The following is a 19,078-nucleotide window of genomic DNA, read 5'->3' on the forward strand; positions in this document are numbered from 1 at the left end:
AGACCTGTGCTGCAGACCCTGTAGCTCGTGCACCCCAAGGCTCCCCCCATGGTCCCAGCCCTACCACAGTCCAGGAGAGTCTGGGCTCTTCCTCCAGGCCAGGCTTGTGCTCTGGCTTCTGAGCTGGACAGCTGGTCAGCATTGGTAACCATCCACCTGGTACTAGGAGAGCTCCTAAACCAAGCTCCTGCCTGAGCCAACCCCCAGTCGCCCCCTTCCCCTTACGTCCCCGCCTTCCCGCCTTCCCGCCTTCCCCCTACGTCCCCGCTAATGACATTCTGACACGTTCAGGGCTTCCTCTTGGGTCAGGCATGATGACATAGGTAAAAATGGCCTAAATACCTCCATCCCTGAGAAGCCGATCAACAGCCTTACTTATCTCTGAGCCAAAGCACTGAGATAGTGATAAGTGGAAATGTCGCCTCAAGCATCATGCAACACATAATGGGTAGGTGGTAAGTGCTTAGAGATGCTTGGATGAAAATAAAGCTTTCCCCCAAAGAAAAGGTTTTTGTTTTTAATATTTGACCTCTGGAAGCAGTTCATTTCTGAAGGAGACAAAGGTCTCCTCCGTGATTTCGTGGCACCACGTAAAGTGGCCTGTGACCACTCCCTATTCCCCGCCTGCTCCATGCCCCCACTAAGCTGGGTTCTATTCTGTTAGAGCCTCACTTTCTCAATCAAAGCAGCTGCCTCTCTAGGTGGAGGGGACTCCTCTCCCCTCTCCATGTCTCCTTCCAGAAGGCCGTGCAGGTAGAACAGGTGAAACAAAGCAAAGTGCAAAGTGGATCTGGTGCCCAGCAGCCCGGAGAGGGGCCAGCCTGGCCTGCAGTGCACTCGGGCTCAGCCTTTCCTGCACAGCTTCTCTCTCTGGTGGCCTCACAGGGGCACAGTCACCCCCCCCAAACTTCCTCCCAGGCCATCTCTATCATGGAACTGCCAGGTCCCATGGTTTTCGACCACGACTTACTATTGTTCCCATTCCCAGGTCATCATATTGAGATTTTGTTGCCAGGGCAAAGGGGATGATAGATTTGATATATTCTGAGCCGGTATTCAACCGATATACAGCAATGTCTTCTGTACCATTTGGTAAACAGAAATAGTCTACTTATTGAGACTACAAAGGGTCTAGTGGCATTGCCCTGTGGAGGCCACAGAGGTGGTGAGGACCTGGGAGTGGGGCTGTCTTAGATGGGGACAGAGATGGAGGTTAGGGGCAGGGCATGTGTGATGCCCCTGCCACTCTGGGGGTGGTCCAGAAATGGCAGAGACAGCAGAACAGGTGAGGGGAGTTGGTGTTGGGGCCGAGACACCAGTCATTTAGGTCCAGGTGATGTGAGGAGTGCTGGCATCTGGGGGGCACATCCCACCCAAACTCCCCTTCTGCAGCCAGGTGCAGGGGCCTAATGACTCTCGACTTGGGGCGATGAAAGTGTATGATGTCCAGTCACGGCTCAGCCAGGGGCAGCATTCAGCTCAGGACAGTCTAGCAAATGAAGCAGGATACCAGCAGTTTCTAAAACCAGAAGTGTAGGGATAGTTTGGTGAGCAACTGGTGTTATAACTTTGGTCACCTGATGAAAAGTTTTAGTGTGTTTGTGTGTGTGTGTGCATGCATGCGCACAGGCGTGCATATACGTCTGCAGACATACACACATAGAGAAAAAGGTTGGAGAAAATTTTTTACATTTTTGACTTAATTAATGATTTAGATAATTGTACAGGTTTTTGAATATTCTAATATCACCCTTGGGAATATGTGCAGTGTGGTAGTTACTGAATCTTTCATTCTGTTTTTTCAAAATCCTAATTTTTTGTTGTTAAAAGAATGTGAAATATACGAGTTTTGCCATCTTTGTTTTTCCATTTATTTTCTTTGTCAGTCTGTACATGTTCTCTTGCATGCACCAACTTAACTCATTTCATTTCTCCAGCGAACATTAACGCCTTCCCCCCGTCATGTAGTACATTACTGCCCCCTCCACACTGTGAGCCACTTCCAACGTGCAGGACACATGGGTGGTCATTCCAGAGCATCTGGACATTTGGAATCAGCTGGATGACGTTCAGTGTCTTATTTTTCATGCACATGAGTGGAGTCATATAAACCAGCCCAATTTGGTTAGTGTTGAAAGTCTTTTCTGAGTTTCTGAGTCATAAAATGATAAATAGCTGTCACTTACTATAATCTGATGAGTTTTGAAGGTAAACAGTTGCAGAAGGAATATTTTGAATGGACATGATTTCTCAAGTGATGTGCAGTTTATATTCTAACTGTACTAAAGGTTCTGTCTTATAACTATGCTGGCACTATCAAATCTTGGTCCTGTCCCTAGAAGTGTTGCCATTTTAGACAGGAGAACCAGACCTTGGACTATGGTTTAGGTAACGCAGTTTCTTGGAGGGCAGTCAAATTTATTTAATAATAATAAAAACTTACCTAAAATTCCCCATAATCCATTAAGTGTTACTTTGTATCATTAATCTAAGACTGATGTTTAATCAGAGTTTTTGAGCTATTTGTTTTGGAACATTTAATAGGCTATTTGTATAGTTATTTTCTTAAATATGTCTGATAGAGAAGATTCAAAAACACTTTGCAGAAGTAAGGAAATAAGTATAGTTACCAGAGAAACACTTATACACATAGGGACGAGGCAAAGATTGTTGCATTTGTAATTTAGGAGCAAATTGGTTGGCCTTTCCGAGCCATAATTATAGTATACACATCTTTACAGCAACATTTGACTGATGTCAGTTGCCAATTTTAACAACTCCTGCAATGCGGACACTGATAAAGTGATGATTAAAGGATCAGGAAACTTACCCTCACAATGATAAATTAGCATAACCAAGAGAGTGTTCATAGCTTGAACTTTTTCCTTCTTTGAAAACCCAGAGCAAAGTTTAAAGAACTTTGTGTCTTTATAATGTTATAGATTCTCAACAAGAATGCGTAGGGTCATAGCTAAGAGCAAAGAGAAACTTTGGAAGAAAACCTGGGGGGGCTGCCCTTCACGCGAGTGCGTGTCGGGTTGGCCCTACTCAGCGGCTCTGGTGGGGCCTGGGAGGCAGTGCTGTTCTACCTGGAGAGTCTCGAAGAGCCTGGAAAGAAGACAGCCCAGCTCCCCCAGCCTTCGGAGCAAGGTGTGTTAGCCCCGCTGAAATTCAGCGACACACCAGCTCTCTTTACCATGTTTATGTTGTGTTCCATTTTCTCCTGTAATCCTTTCTGCTGGCTGCTTTTCCTCTTAGATACTTTTATTTGAGGCCGGTATTTCTGTCATGTCTAAATATGTCATCCAGGGAAGAAAAACTAGATAAACTCAGAGAAAAGAAACTGTTTGTGCGAAGTTTTCAGTGCAACAGAACTGACTGTAGTCTGAGTCAAGCCTCAGTACGTCTCTTGAGGAACAATAAATCAGAGCTTAGGATATCAGGTGGACATCCACTTTTTTCAGTGATTTTTGGAATAGCTCAGCTCTGGGCCTTTTGCTCCACCCATAATGTCTCTTTTTTCCCAGCCAGCTTCCTTCATTGGGCTGGAACAGTGCCCTAGCTCCTTAGCCCTGGCCTCCTCCCTAATAGAGATATGTCTTTAGGTTAATGCAGTTAATTTTGTAGCCCAAAGCCCACAAGGTTATAATAGATAGGTTGTTTTCATCACGCGTTAACCACTCTGCACCCATTGTACTTTATGGAGGAAATCTCTTTAGTGTCACCGATTGTTTAGATGATCCATTGGCCGTGGGATAGTCAATGAACAAAACAACAGTTTTTAAGTTTAAATGGCATTTTCTTTCTTTCTTCAGTCCATCCCTCCTTCCCTTCTCCACGAATTACCTTTAGTTTACCAAGAACCATGATAAATACACTCTCATGTTAGAGGTTCTATTTCTGCCTTTTGCAAAGTTGAGTTGGATTTAAAAGTGAATGGGGGGGGGAGGTCTTCCCTGGTGGCGCAGTGGTTGAGAGTCCGCCTGCCGATGCAGGGGACGCGGATTCGTGCCCTGGTCCGGGAAGATCCCACGTGCTGCGGAGCGGCTGGGCCCGTGAGCCATGGCCGCTGAGCCTGCGCGTCCGGAGCCTGTGCTCTGCAATGGGAGAGGCCACAGCAGTGAGAGGCCCGCGTACCGCAAAAAAAAAAAAAAAAAAAACAAGTGAATGGCGTAAAATAACTGTATAATAAGTGCATGGTATCTAGGCCCTCGACTGCATACCACCAAATGTGACAGCGGTTTGCAAATTATGGGAGTGTTTGCCCCAGACAGAAGAAAGTAGTGCACGTTTATCACATAAAAAAGGAAGGAAGCCACCTTTTAATCTTGCTGACTGGCCATGAGGTTTGGGCACTCTTCTTTGTTTGTTTGTTTGGTTTTTTTTGGTACGCAGGCCTCTCACTGCTGTGGCCTCTCCCCTGTGCGGAGCACAGGCTCCGGAGACGCAGGCCCAGCGGCCATGGCTCACGGGCCCAGCCGCACCGCGGCATGTGGGATCTTCCCGGACCGGGGCACGAACCCGTGTCCCCTGCATCGGCAGGTGGACTTTCAACCACTGCGCCACCAGGGAAGCCCTTGGGGACTCTTCTTATCTACTCCTTCTCCTGTTACCAGTGGATGTAAGCCTTAACTAACTAGCGAATGCCTTAAAAAGGACCATATGGAAGCACCGCATTATTCTATACATAATGCTTTGACTGCTTTTCCATGATTCAGTTAACAGCCTTCTACACTCCAGCTAAATTTCATGTTTACTTTTCATCATCTCTAATAAAATCTGTTGCTCCTGGTTCATGATTTACATCGCTCTTTGTCAGCGACTTCAGATTTCGTGATTGCGTCTTTGTGGCTTCGAATGCCTACGTAGCCATTAAGTCATCGAAACCACGAGAAATGGCACTGGTTCTTATTCCTGTTCCCAGAAGCATTTTCCTTAATTGCCGTAGCTTCCAGGACATCAAACAACCACAACAAAGAAAGAAAGGGGGAATATTAGGGAGAAAAGATGCAGGAAGAGAGCATGAATTCTTCATGAAAGAGTCCATTATACTGTTATACTAGGAAAATGTCATTGATTTGACAGCTCCCAGTGTGTGCATCTGTGGCCAGACCTGAAGCTGGAACAAAATGTTCTTTTTTTTTTTTCCTGTATCTGTATTTGTACAATGGAATAAAAGAGTATGAGTGTCTGACTTGCAGTTACTTCAAAAATAATTTTTAAAATCCTGCAGTTTTATTTTTTAATCTATTTTTAAAAGAAAAAATATGGTAAACCCCCTCAGATTTTAAATTATACATCCCAGTCTTTCATGTCCCAAGCTTTTCATGTTTGTGTGCACGCTAACGAGGGGCCTAACTGCAGATAAATCCCCTCAGTCTTTCCCCAAACACTACTTGCTGAAGTGAGAAATGTCATAAATTCTGAATTTGGCTTTATACTCTTATTAGAAAGGGTTAGTTCATTCATCAGTTTAGAAAACATTTATTGAGCATATGCTATATGCCAGCTTTTTCACTCTGCCAAGCTGTGAAATCTAAGTGGAGTTCTGAGACCACCTGTATTCTGAATCTCCGTCTTGGACCAACTGAGTCTGAGTCTCAGGGCTGGGCTTTGGGAAGTTGGGAGTTCAACAAAGTCCATGGGGATTCTTTTTTTTTTTTTTTTCACTTTTTTAAAAGTTTTATTGAGAAATAGTTAACACGCGTCACTCTGTAAGTTTAAGGTACACAGCATGATGGTTTGATTTGCATATATTGTGAAATGACAACCACAGTAGGTTTACTTAATATCCATCATCTCATATGGATACAATAAAAAGAAAAGAAGTTCTCCTTGAGATGAGGATTCTTAGGATCTGCCCTCCTAACAGCTTTCCTGTGTATCATCCAGCAGTGTTAACTGTAGTCATCACGTCGTGCTTTACATCCCTAGGACTTACTTATCTTATAACCGGAAGTTAGTACGTTTTGACCACCTTCCTCCAAACCTGCTTCCCCCCCGGGCCCCAGTGATTCTTACCCATAGTGAGCCTCAGAGTCTCTTCAGAGCATTTGTGGACGAAATGGAGCATGTATTAGTCAGCTCAGGCTGTCACAACAAAATAGCATGGACTGGGCGGCTTGAACCACAGGAATTTATTTCCTCAGAGTTCTGGAGGATGGAAGCCCAAGATCAAGATGTGGGCAGGGTTGGCTTCTCCTGAGGCCTCTCTCCTCAGCTTACAGACGGCCCCCTTCTCACTGAGTCATCATCATCACGTGGTCTTTCCTCTGTGTACACACCCCTGGTATTTCTCCATGTGTCTGTATTTCCTCTTCTTACAAGGACACCAGTAGATTCAATTAGGACCCACTCTGACGGCCTCATTTTAATAATCTCTTTGAAGACTCTGTCTCCAAATACAGTCACATTCTGAAGTACTGGGGGCACCAATTTGGGGGGCCTGTGGTGGCACAGTCCAGCCTGTAACGGGTCAGAAGAGTCCCCCTTTGGCTGATATGGCCCAGTTAGCTGAGTCTCAGCCGTTCCAAGCCGGTGTTTCCCAGTCCGCTCTGTCAAATGCTGGTAGGTGTTCTGTGGGTACGATTTTCTCACCCGAGAGCATCACAGTTTAGTTAAGGCTCTGAGAAGTCCTCCCAAGGAGGCTTGGGTAACTGAATTTAACCCAGGGCATCCCAAGCTTATTCAACCAGGGTGCTCCAATGTTTGCAGAATTCCTAAACAAAGTATCAATGAAACAAGAATTCAGGCCCCTGACTGGAAGGCCACCCAAGTGTGAGTCAGAGGTGAGACTACCAACCTGTCTTACTCGACTCAAGATATTGGAAAATATTGTCTATTGGCAGGCGGTATCCATCATGCAAATCCAACTCACACAAATATGAGCTGCATTTTGGAAGAGGTTTATTCTATTACACTCTACAGTTCCTCCATCTACCCATCAGTCCACTCACTCACGCATCCACTAGAAAGCATTTTCTTCTACTCCAGAGACTGTGCTACGTGCTAGGACACAAGGCAGCCCAGTCTCTGCAATCACAGAGCCCAGGTTCTAGTCTTACCAGAGCTGATATAACTAACCCCCACTGGATCTCTGGGGTCCTCTGCCCTGTGGTTCCCAGGCTCATAGCAGGCATATCACCATCACGGGAGAGCCTCTAAAAAGGCTTCCTCCTGGCCTCATCATTCACCTCCAGAACCAAAACCTCCTGTGAGTGGGGGCAGAAATATTGATGGTTTCAGAAGTTCTCCAGGTGATTTGGAGGCAGGTGGCCTGGAAGCTGGCGTTCTGGACCACGGCTCTTTGCAGTTTCATCTCGCATTGCTTCTCGTGGGATGTGGCCCAGTCCTCCCTCTGCCATCTTCCTTCCCTGCTGTGCCCTCCTCCTCCACTGTTTCTTCTTTCTGCACAGCAGCATCGACCTCTCCTCATCCATGAAGCCTACTTCCTGGCTAAAGCCAACACAGAGATTTTCATCTCTGAGGCCCTTCTCTGGGTTATGGGGTCCAACAACCAGGATTCAGCTGCATTGTTACAACATGTGTGACCCCGGACAGATTACAGCGCCTCTCTGAGCCTCCACTTTCCCATCCAAGAACCAACGCGTGAATAATAATCCTGATATTGTAGAGATGACATAGGATGAATGAGAGAACATCTGCAAATCGTCCTTTGGACTATTGGCACACAGTAGGTCCACAGGAAATGATACCGTCTACTATGTTCTGATTTGGCATTGAATCATACTGCCTTCTGTTATGCTCTAGTCTAAAATAACTTGAAAATAAACCCAACAACAAAAAGAGGGACTTGAACCATTAAAAAATACTTTAAAAACACTGGTCTTCTTTCTTCAACTACATTATAAATTTATTTAAAGGAGAAACTTAGCACTTTGCTCCCTGTTTGTTCTCATAGTTTCTGGCCCATTGTAGATGTTTGGCACATGCTGAACGTTTAATATACACTGTTAGGGTGACTCTCCCTGTGGTATATCTGAAAGCATACAATAATGAGTATTACAAGACAATATGCCAACATTGGAAAACCATATATTTTTTTTTTTTGAGGGGGGTGCCTCTCACTGTTGTGGCCTCTCCCGTTGCGGAGCACAGGCTCCGGACACGCAGGCTCAGCGGCCATGGCTCACGGGCCCAGCCGCTCCGCGGCATGTGGGATCCTCCCGGACCAGGACACGAACCCGCGTCCCCTGCATCGGCGGGCGGACTCTCAACCACTGCGCCACCAGGGAAGCCCTGGAAAACCATATTCTTGAGGTTATGCTCACCTTTACAGTTTAGCTTTGTACAACATCTTTTATTAATTGATGCCTTGTGATGTATTGGTATACTTTGAAAAACTGGTATCATGATTTATAATCCTCAAGGGTCAAAACAGTGATTCGACTGAATTATTATCATTGTTTTTTGCTACTGAACATCTTTGAAACACATTAACGTGGCATTTATCAATCTGTAAGGGTCTCCATTTCAGAGCAAATAAGTCCAATGAATTGCAACCAAATAAATTCTTATCTGAAGTGTTAGACTTAGGGTATTCTAGAGTTTTCCTTCTAGCTATTTCCATGGTATCAAGTCTTTTGTATTACACAGTTAAAAGGAGGGAAAAAGAAAGCTTCTTTGAAAGCCAGTGGCCCCTGACTACCAAAATGAGAAAACTTAAACAAAAAAACATTTTATTTTGTTTTCATTCAAATGACTGTTTGATGTAAGTATGATCTGTGAAATGGACATTAGTACATGGAACAAAGAGCCCCTTTTAAGCATCCAGAGGAAGAGGAAGCCTCCTTGAACACTTAGTCAAATACCATTTCCTACAATTACTGCCTCTGTCTTTTCTCTCTCCCTGTCACCACTCCAGCACCCTTGGGGTTTCAGTGACATGAGTTTAAATGTCCACCATGAAGACCACACACTGATGCTGCCACCAAGACTGTGACGTGGCCGGCTGGTTGCTTCTTACCCACAGGTTCTGTTCATCTCATTAGGAAACCCTTCCGTGTTGAATGAAGGCAAGACTGACACACGTGTAGTTTCATGTAGCGTGTTCCCTCGTGTGTTACTAGGAGTGGCTATCTCACTTGAGGACAGGATTTCTCCTCCATAAGGCATGGGGCTTCATGCCCCTGTTCTCTCCTGACATGAGCAAAACGGAGCTGGCAGGATTGTCTGTTTACATTTCTTTTGGAAAGTAGAAATGTTTTCCTCAATTTCCTTTCACGTACTGTTAAAAAATGTAGAACTTCTTAGTGGCTTATCTAATATTTTTGTCTCTCCTGGAGTGTGTGTGTGGGGGGAGGGGGAGGGGGCGTATGTTTTGTGTGTGTGCATGTGTGTGGTATGTGGTATGTTTGTGCCTGCGGTGTGTTTGTGGTATGTGTGCGGTGTGTGTTTGGTGTGTGTATGCGGTGCGGGGTGTGTGTTTGGTGTGTGTATGCGGTGCGGGGTGTGTGTTTGGTGTGTGTATGCGGTGCGGGGTGTGTGTTTGGTGTGTGTATGCGGTGCGGGGTGTGTGTTTGGTGTGTGTATGCGGTGCGGGGTGTGTGTTTGGTGTGTGTATGCGGTGCGGGGTGTGTGTTTGGTGTGTGTATGCGGTGCGGGGTGTGTGTTTGGTGTGTGTATGCGGTGCGGGGTGTGTGTTTGGTGTGTGTATGCGGTGCGGGGTGTGTGTTTGGTGTGTGTATGCGGTGCGGGGTGTGTGTTTGGTGTGTGTATGCGGTGCGGGGTGTGTGTTTGGTGTGTGTATGCGGTGCGGGGTGTGTGTTTGGTGTGTGTATGCGGTGCGGGGTGTGTGTTTGGTGTGTGTATGCGGTGCGGGGTGTGTGTTTGGTGTGTGTATGCGGTGCGGGGTGTGTGTTTGGTGTGTGTATGCGGTGCGGGGTGTGTGTTTGGTGTGTGTATGCGGTGCGGGGTGTGTGTTTGGTGTGTGTATGCGGTGCGGGGTGTGTGTTTGGTGTGTGTATGCGGTGCGGGGTGTGTGTTTGGTGTGTGTATGCGGTGCGGGGTGTGTGTTTGGTGTGTGTATGCGGTGCGGGGTGTGTGTTTGGTGTGTGTATGCGGTGCGGGGTGTGTGTTTGGTGTGTGTATGCGGTGCGGGGTGTGTGTTTGGTGTGTGTATGCGGTGCGGGGTGTGTGTTTGGTGTGTGTATGCGGTGCGGGGTGTGTGTTTGGTGTGTGTATGCGGTGCGGGGTGTGTGTTTGGTGTGTGTATGCGGTGCGGGGCGTGTGTTTGGTGTGTGTATGCGGTGCGGGGGGTGTGTTTGGTGTGTGTATGCGGTGCGGGGGGTGTGTTTGGTGTGTGTATGCGGTGCGGGGGGTGTGTTTGGTGTGTGTATGCGGTGCGGGGGGTGTGTTTGGTGTGTGTATGCGGTGCGGGGTGTGTGTTTGGTGTGTGTATGCGGTGCGGGGTGTGTGTTTGGTGTGTGTATGCGGTGCGGGGGGTGTGTTTGGTGTGTGTATGCGGTGCGGGGGGTGTGTTTGGTGTGTGTATGCGGTGCGGGGGGTGTGTTTGGTGTGTGTATGCGGTGCGGGGGGTGTGTTTGGTGTGTGTATGCGGTGCGGGGGGTGTGTTTGGTGTGTGTATGCGGTGCGGGGGGTGTGTTTGGTGTGTGTATGCGGTGCGGGGGGTGTGTTTGGTGTGTGTATGCGGTGCGGGGGGTGTGTTTGGTGTGTGTATGCGGTGCGGGGGGTGTGTTTGGTGTGTGTATGCGGTGCGGGGGGTGTGTTTGGTGTGTGTATGCGGTGCGGGGGGTGTGTTTGGTGTGTGTATGCGGTGCGGGGGGTGTGTTTGGTGTGTGTATGCGGTGCGGGGGGTGTGTTTGGTGTGTGTATGCGGTGCGGGGGGTGTGTTTGGTGTGTGTATGCGGTGCGGGGGGTGTGTTTGGTGTGTGTATGCGGTGCGGGGGGTGTGTTTGGTGTGTGTATGCGGTGCGGGGGGTGTGTTTGGTGTGTGTATGCGGTGCGGGGGGTGTGTTTGGTGTGTGTATGCGGTGCGGGGGGTGTGTTTGGTGTGTGTATGCGGTGCGGGGGGTGTGTTTGGTGTGTGTATGCGGTGCGGGGGGTGTGTTTGGTGTGTGTATGCGGTGCGGGGGGTGTGTTTGGTGTGTGTATGCGGTGCGGGGGGTGTGTTTGGTGTGTGTATGCGGTGCGGGGGGTGTGTTTGGTGTGTGTATGCGGTGCGGGGGGTGTGTTTGGTGTGTGTATGCGGTGCGGGGGGTGTGTTTGGTGTGTGTATGCGGTGCGGGGGGTGTGTTTGGTGTGTGTATGCGGTGCGGGGGGTGTGTTTGGTGTGTGTATGCGGTGCGGGGGGTGTGTTTGGTGTGTGTATGCGGTGCGGGGGGTGTGTTTGGTGTGTGTATGCGGTGCGGGGGGTGTGTTTGGTGTGTGTATGCGGTGCGGGGGGTGTGTTTGGTGTGTGTATGCGGTGCGGGGGGTGTGTTTGGTGTGTGTATGCGGTGCGGGGGGTGTGTTTGGTGTGTGTATGCGGTGCGGGGGGTGTGTTTGGTGTGTGTATGCGGTGCGGGGGGTGTGTTTGGTGTGTGTATGCGGTGCGGGGGGTGTGTTTGGTGTGTGTATGCGGTGCGGGGGGTGTGTTTGGTGTGTGTATGCGGTGCGGGGGGTGTGTTTGGTGTGTGTATGCGGTGCGGGGGGTGTGTTTGGTGTGTGTATGCGGTGCGTGGTGTGTGTGGTGTGTGTCTATCTGGGGACGTGAGGACAGAGAAGTGGGGAGTTCTGATTCTCCTCTTTTCCTCCTTCCTTTCTCCACACCTTTCAGGTGTTGACACAGACCCCAGAGGGCAGATGGGCCCGGCACACACGGAGTGTGTCTGAGACAGCCTCTCCCACACAACATCTGTTTCCTGGGCTCCCTTTGCCTCCACAGCTGGCTTTCTGGAGTCCCCCCGCCTCCGCCAACTGTTCCCACTTATCCACACAACACTCTTGGCTGTCCAGTAACTGACCTGACTTTCTTAATAGTTTTATATTACTTACTTTCTCTAGTACATTTCTGGCTAAAATTTTATGACACAATTTACACACAAATGCAAGTAAGGCGGCGACATCATTCTCCTCTTTCCTCATTCACAGGAAGCCTTGGATCAGGGAGGGGAGGGTTAGGGTCCCACCAGGTAGGGGGCAGAGGCAGGGCCAACTCCAGATACGTGTGACTCGAGCTGTTCCCGGAGCTGCCTGTGGTTACTGCTCCCCAGTGGGGTCTGAGCATCGCCCTGCCCTGTCGGGGAGAAAGCAGCGGGGGATGCAGAAGCTGTGGCATCTCCTAAGAGAGAAAAGCATCCTTGCATCCATCGCTCCCCTCCAGCTCCATCCCTCCATGTTTTCTGCCGCTTGGCTTCCCTCCTGATGGCTGCTTCAAGGTGGTTTCCTTCCCACACTCACCCTGCTTTGCATTCTGCACCCCGGTGGCAGCACAATCTAAGGCTCATTAAGGGAACTAATCAATTCCTTGCATTGCACCAGCACAGCAGATTACCACACAGGCAGAGCCATTAGCAAGTCTGTGCATTAACACATGGCATTTCCATGAATCAATATGCAGCCCTTGTAGAACAGAGCATGGGGATTTTTTCTTCCATTAAGAAAAACTGATGCCAAAGACAACTTTTTCAGATGTGTTCAAGTGTGCCTTTTAGGAAGGGGGAAAAGCATTTTTCTTTTTCCTGCAAAATCACCCTTTTGTGTGGCCAGTTGTGGACCGTGTTTGCTTTTATTTCTCCTGGGACTGTGTCATCTGAAGGCAGAGTTTGGACTCGCATCCTTGGTCATGATGCACAATTTTTTTAAAGCATCACAAGGAATTATAGGAATGGAGCACATGTCATTTTTACTCACAGGGACCTACTCTAAAATAGATTCCTTGTGTGATATTAGCTGAAATCTATGCGCAATGAACGATAATTCTATATGTGCTCTTTTGTCAATATTTCTTTAAAAATAGTACAATTTTCTAGCCCACAGAAATTAAAAATGGATAACACTAGCTTGAAATGTGGTTGCTGAAAATGAATTCAAGTATATATTCCCCTCTGGTATTTATCAGTACTGCTTATGACTTGTCAGCAACTAAAATGTAAATATCATGTGATCTTAAAATTGGTGACGTTTATACTGCAGGGCTTCAGAGGGAAATTTTAGTAGGAAACTCTTACTGTCATTGTTTCTTGGACAATGTATATTTAAATTATTTTACAAGGGTGGGACGGAAATAGACTTCTCTTCCTAAAAACCAGGAAAACAATAGCGACGATCTATTTCTGCATTGATTCCTTTGTTCGGGGGATCTATTTCTGCATTGATTCCTTTGTTCGGGGCCCAGGTGAATTTCTGCTTTACTTGGTCACTGGGCACAAAAGGGATGCATGTGAGGGAAAAGGAGGCTGCTGTACGAAAACAAATCAGCGTATTTACGGGCCCTAGGATGAGCCAATAATCAGTAAGCATGGAAATTCCCTGCTGAATAGCCATCGCAGAAACGAAGGCTGCCTCAAAATCTCTTGAGAATGCTGGTATCATTTCAATAGGATCTAAAATGAGAGCTCCGTCAATACAGATTGAGGAGAAGGGCCTCCTTCTATTTTTAAAAGATACCCAACATTCATGTTTTTCATATTTTCCTAGCCTGTAATTTCTCTTAATCAAAGTACAACAAATAGTAAACAGTAAAAATGAAATAAATGTGGTGACAGTTTGCCAATAACGAGAAGAAAATGTTCCATCTGTCTATAGCTGCGAGTAAAATGTGTGTAATTACTGCTCATTTTTCTCGTAATTGCTGAGTTATGAGTTTAAAGCTTATACCCAACTGGTGAACAGTGAGTACTGCCCATTCCCTAATTATAGCTCCGCTTTGCAGAGCTTGAAATCAGGGAAGGCAAGAGCCGGGAAAGTGATCTGAATTAACCCTGACTGCTTGCATAGAATGGTGACTGGCTATTTAATTTGAATTTTATAAACTTCCGGGTTCCCTTGCCACCCAAATATTAAACCACAGAGCTTGTCATTCTGTTTTGAATTACATTTTATTTGTAAGTTAATCATCTTGAATCCATTTCCTGTGATGAACTCAGGAGGTGGTTTTTTTCTAGAAACAATCCAAGTAGACCACCACCCTTTATTTATTTTTTTGTGGTACGCAGGCCTCTCACTGCTGTGGCCTCTCCCGTTGTGGAGCACAGGCTCCGGACGCGCAGGCTCAGCGGCCATGGCTCACGGGCCCAGCCGCTCCGCGGCATGTGGGATCTTCCCAGACCGGGGCACGAATCCTCCTGCATTGGCAGGCAGACTCTCAACCACTGAGCCACCAGGGAGGCCTGACCACCACCCTTTAAATTGTATTTGTTAAAGTTACACACAATTTATGTATACCCAGGGCTCTGTGAGTGGTTATGTTCACATTCTCGGTTCAAGAAAGTTCCATTTGAAAGTTCAGGATTGCACATGGGTAGTCAGCACCTGGCAAGACAGATTACACAGCAACGCAAGTATAGAAAAGAAGCGTCTTCCTTGATCGTTTCCGTTTAGTACAAATTCATTGATTTCTCTACTACATCATTTTATCTCTGAGGTTCACTTAAGAAAGTCTTATTCTTATCTGTTCTCATCAGAATGAAGATGATAGATAGACCTTTGCCCATGACTATTTTAGTGAGAGTAGATATTTCTGGGTTAATTTTATTTAGATCCTTTTCTTTGGTCCAAACGGGGATTATAACTCCCTTCGGACAAAGACAGTGTTCACGAGATCAAGGTGGGCTGGATTCCGCCCTGATCCCTGGGTTCTGGGGGGAGGAGGAGGGGGAGGGGGTTCCTAATGAAACCTGCATTTTCAGGGCGCCTTGATCAACCTAGGAACGCTGATGACACGAACACCTGTAGAGAGGCATAGTCGCAAGCCGTGTGGTACTTGTTGAATGAGATGGTGTACAAAGAAGATGTAGGAATCCTAGATTAAAACACTTGGACTGGAGTGATTTTTTTTTTTTCCAATAAGTCGAGTCATTTGACTTACAGAAGAGGAAACAATAAAAATATAGCATATTATGTTCATTTCATTCCTCTTAGCCTAAGTGATAGCAAGACATATTTTTCTATGCTAGAGATATTATCCTAAAAATAATAATTATGGTCAAATTTAGTGGGGAATATTCACTGGTGTAAACCTCACACTTTTAAAAAGAGGGGAGATGAAGGAAGGTCTTAGTGGTTATTGGATAACCTAGAATCAAAGAATCAAAGTCATTTCCATTCTGGCTGCAGAAGCAGCAAACTCCTCTCTCTCTCTCTCTCTCTCTCTCTCTCTTTCTGAAAGAGCAAGGCACCGAAGAGAGAGAATATTTAACCTCCTGGTTGAGATAAGCTGGTGAAAATCATGGAACTGTATTTTAAAAATCTTCCTTCTAAGCCCCTGAGAACCGCAGTATCCCAGATTCTTTTGAGCTCTGCATAAATGTCTTGCTGCCAGGGATCACGAGTGCATTATGCATAATCCTTTGGTTGTGCTCACCAGCTGGGGAGCAGAGATAGGGAGTGTTGGGGGTTTTCAGCTTTAAAAATGGGGCTGATAGTTCACCCAGAAGCAGAGAAATGGAATGAGTACTTGCATAATCCATCCAGAGTTTCCCAGGTTTCTTTCAATCTTCTTATCATGTTTTAAAAAATCTATTAAGAGAATATTAGAACAAAATGCATTTTCCTCTGCAGAGAATTTATTTTGCTTCTGTCTTTGGGTCCTATAGGGCTTTTATTTGTTTTATTTATTTATTTATTTAATGCAGGGTGTTGTCTTTTTTTTTTTTTTGACTTCGTTTCCACTATTTTCTGTTTGCATCAACAGCACACGTTTAAGTCAATTCTTTTGACTTGGAAACTTAGTTATGAGCTATTGTAAAATTACTATCTAAAAAGGTCCTAAATAAACTGAAGTGTGATCATTTTTTTTTTTTTTTTTTTTTTTTTTTTTGCGGTACGCGGGCCTCTCCCTGCTGTGGCCTCTTCCGGTGCGGAGCACGGGCTCCGGACGCGCAGGCTCAGCGGCCATGGCTCACGGGCCCAGCCGCTCCGCGGCATGTGGGATCCTCCCGGACCGGGTCACGATCCCGTGTCCCCTGCATCGGCAGGCGGACTCTCAACCAGTGCGCCACCAGGGAAGCCCTGAAGTGTGATCACTGTGATATCTTATGTCCTGGAATTTAAGTAGAGAAACTAAAATCCAGTGTCTGTGGCTTTTGAATTCTGTGTTAATTTCTCCCATTTACTTATAAAAGAAAACATGGTGAAGTGGGTTCTTGTGTACTTGAAAGGAATACTCCTGGGTCATCCACCACCTTCTCAACCTACACACACACACGCACGCACTAGCACACTCAGCTGCACACACACACTGGCACACGACTCCTAAAGTAATAAGTCTTCTTCCCAGAGTCTGTGCTGCTAAGACCAGCTGGCCGGCCGGCTTCCCTCCCTCCCTCTTTCTTTCTCAGTTGGGTTATTTTCACTAATTCTATCTTCTGAATCTTCCCTTTAACTCCTAACAGTTTTCAGTCTGGACCATCTACTGAAGCTACTTTCTTGAGAGTCACCCACAGCCATTTAATTTTGAAAGGCCATGGCTCTCCCCCTTCTGAACTTTACCCTGGCATTTGTCCCCGTCTTTCCTCCTGAGAGCCCCCTGTCTCTTCTATTTCTCTCCCTTTTCTTCTTTACTTGCCCCTTTCTTTCCTACTGATGGAATTCCTCCTGGTTACCCTGCCCTGGCTGTGCCCCTTTTTCCTTAAACTATGACCTCTGTACAAGCTGGGAATACTGTAGAGAATAAACAAAGATAAAAAATGCCTGTCGTTCTGGAGCCTGCACTCCACTGGAAGAAGGGGATGGATGACTATTAAGATAAACATGAAAAATATAGTATGTTTGCTGCTAAGTGCCATAGAGAAAAGTAAACCAAGAAGAGGTAAGAGGTTTAGGCTGTTGAACACTTTAAATTGGGTGGTCGGTGAAGGCATCCTAGAGAGGTGGCTAGAAGAGCAGGGATGTGAAGGGGAAGATGTGAGTACATTTGAAGGAAGAGCCTTCCAGGCAGACAGCCTTGTGTGCAGAAGTGGGAAATTAGTGTTATTGCATTTCAGTAGTAGAAGCCACAGTACATGCTCTGAGCTGGGAGTGAAGACCCCAACAGCCAAAGTTCCAGCCGCCATCAGGAGGTCCCACTGCCCACGTGGCGACAGGCTGGGCCAGCTCTGGGCACACGCAGAGTGGGCACCAGGATCCTGGGCAGAGCAAGCAGGATGGCCGTTCTTCAGTAACCTTTAAGGAGAGATGCTTATATGCTGTGTCTTTGAGACTTCTTTAAGGAATATATCCCAACATACTTAAAAAGAAATAGCTGCTAATGTTTTCTTTTCTTATTTTTAAAAATTAGTGTATATTCCTGGGTCAAGAAAAAGAAATGGCAAATCCATCATCCTCTTCCTTTGACAGAAGACAAGCTTGTGCTTCCTGTGTGTGATTTTCTCTGAGTCACACATACCCAAATGTCTTACGCTGTTCACCACCCGCTCCCATGACTCACCCAGACCCTCGTGGCTTTGCTCTGTTTCTCAGATTGTCCCCAAACTCTCCTTATGTTACACTTCTAACTGATGCCCTTTACGGGTTGTGACCTTATCCCCAGTTTCTAGCTACGTGCCTCCTTTCTTACACTTCACTGCCCAAGTAGAAAAATCTGCCTGTGTGTATACTAAGGAAATAATGATGGACATACAGGCTTTAACCTAATACATTGACATTCACACATTTCTTTCACCTGGCATTTTCCAAATAATTGTTTTAGATTTTTGCAAATTTTATTTTACTGATTGCTAGTTTGATTTATTCAGATGCTATCTGCCCAAAATTGGAATTTCCAGGACGTTTTGAGAGTGAACAGAGAGATGAGATGTTTGGAACTGTAGCTGCACTGTTGCATCTGCGCTGGGGTGACAGTGTGTGTAATATCCACGTGTCAAATACCGCACACCCAGAAGTGACTCGAAAGTGGGTCTTGCTGTCTGATCTGGTGGAGGCACCACCTGCCTCCCAAGAACCCCACCATTTGATCATGTGGGGTATGGTTCCTGTAGGCACGTATGACAGAGGCTATAGGAAAATCATTTCAGACCACTTATCCCCATCTCCCACTTCTGACATCCAAGTACCATATTCAGAGTTGGAATCTATTAAAATAACTATCATTCAGCATTTATTTTTATTCTCTAGTGATGATATATTAAATGGGGGAGAACCACAGACTGGAGAGATACCAATAAACAATTTAGAGGGGTTTAGGGTAGCAAATTGTTTTGGAACAATAAATGTAGGCCATGGACAGGAAATGAATAATTAACTCCCTTCCATGCTATTTTGCAAAATCTCCAGAATCAATTCCCATAGGACAAGTAAGAGGAAAAAGTGATGTGGGTGAAAACCTTAAGCAAATTTTCTGAGTGTTTGTACCTAAAATCATTCAAGTATTGGTGATGTCGTAGTTTGTGAATGGACTCTCACAGGGTCACATCGTCTTCTCGGTTCCAGAGCTGCTGGGCTTCATGCTGATCTGGTGCAATTATGAGGCTCCTTCTTTGTAAAAGTACTGCACAAAATCAAGACAAGAAAAACTACAGCTTTAGAAATAGGAGCAAGTGAGAGCACTTACATGTAGACCTGAGCAATTTCGGTGTTGTGATGTGGTCCTGTCCTCCCAACAAACACATCACATTATTTTGTTTTGGACGTGGTGTTTGATAGACTAAGGGCAAGTATAATAACCCACATTTGTGGGGCACTAACAGGAACTGCCGGCCACTTTATGTTTAACGTGTGTGTGCGTGTGTGTAAGAGACCTCTAGTATACGTGTGCATATCTGTATATAAAACATTTCAACATGTGTGTATAAAACAATACTTTAATATGTGGGTGTATGCATGTCTTTTAATATATTATGTATGAATATATATGCCATGTATGTTTTATATGTATGTACATATATAACACAACTCTTTA

At 46.1% G+C, this 19,078-nt stretch overlaps 1 protein-coding gene across 1 annotated transcript in view; it reads left to right on the plus strand.

The window, feature by feature from the left end:
* Positions 1-19,078, plus strand: part of LOC103088094 (Down syndrome cell adhesion molecule-like) — a 433,151-nt gene that overhangs the window by 82,014 nt on the left and 332,059 nt on the right. The gene's annotated exons all lie outside the window — the stretch shown is intronic.

The sequence above is a fragment of the Lipotes vexillifer genome, unplaced genomic scaffold (genome assembly GCF_000442215.2).
Source record: "Lipotes vexillifer unplaced genomic scaffold, Lipotes_vexillifer_v1.1 scaffold478, whole genome shotgun sequence".
Lineage (NCBI taxonomy): Eukaryota > Metazoa > Chordata > Mammalia > Artiodactyla > Lipotidae > Lipotes > Lipotes vexillifer.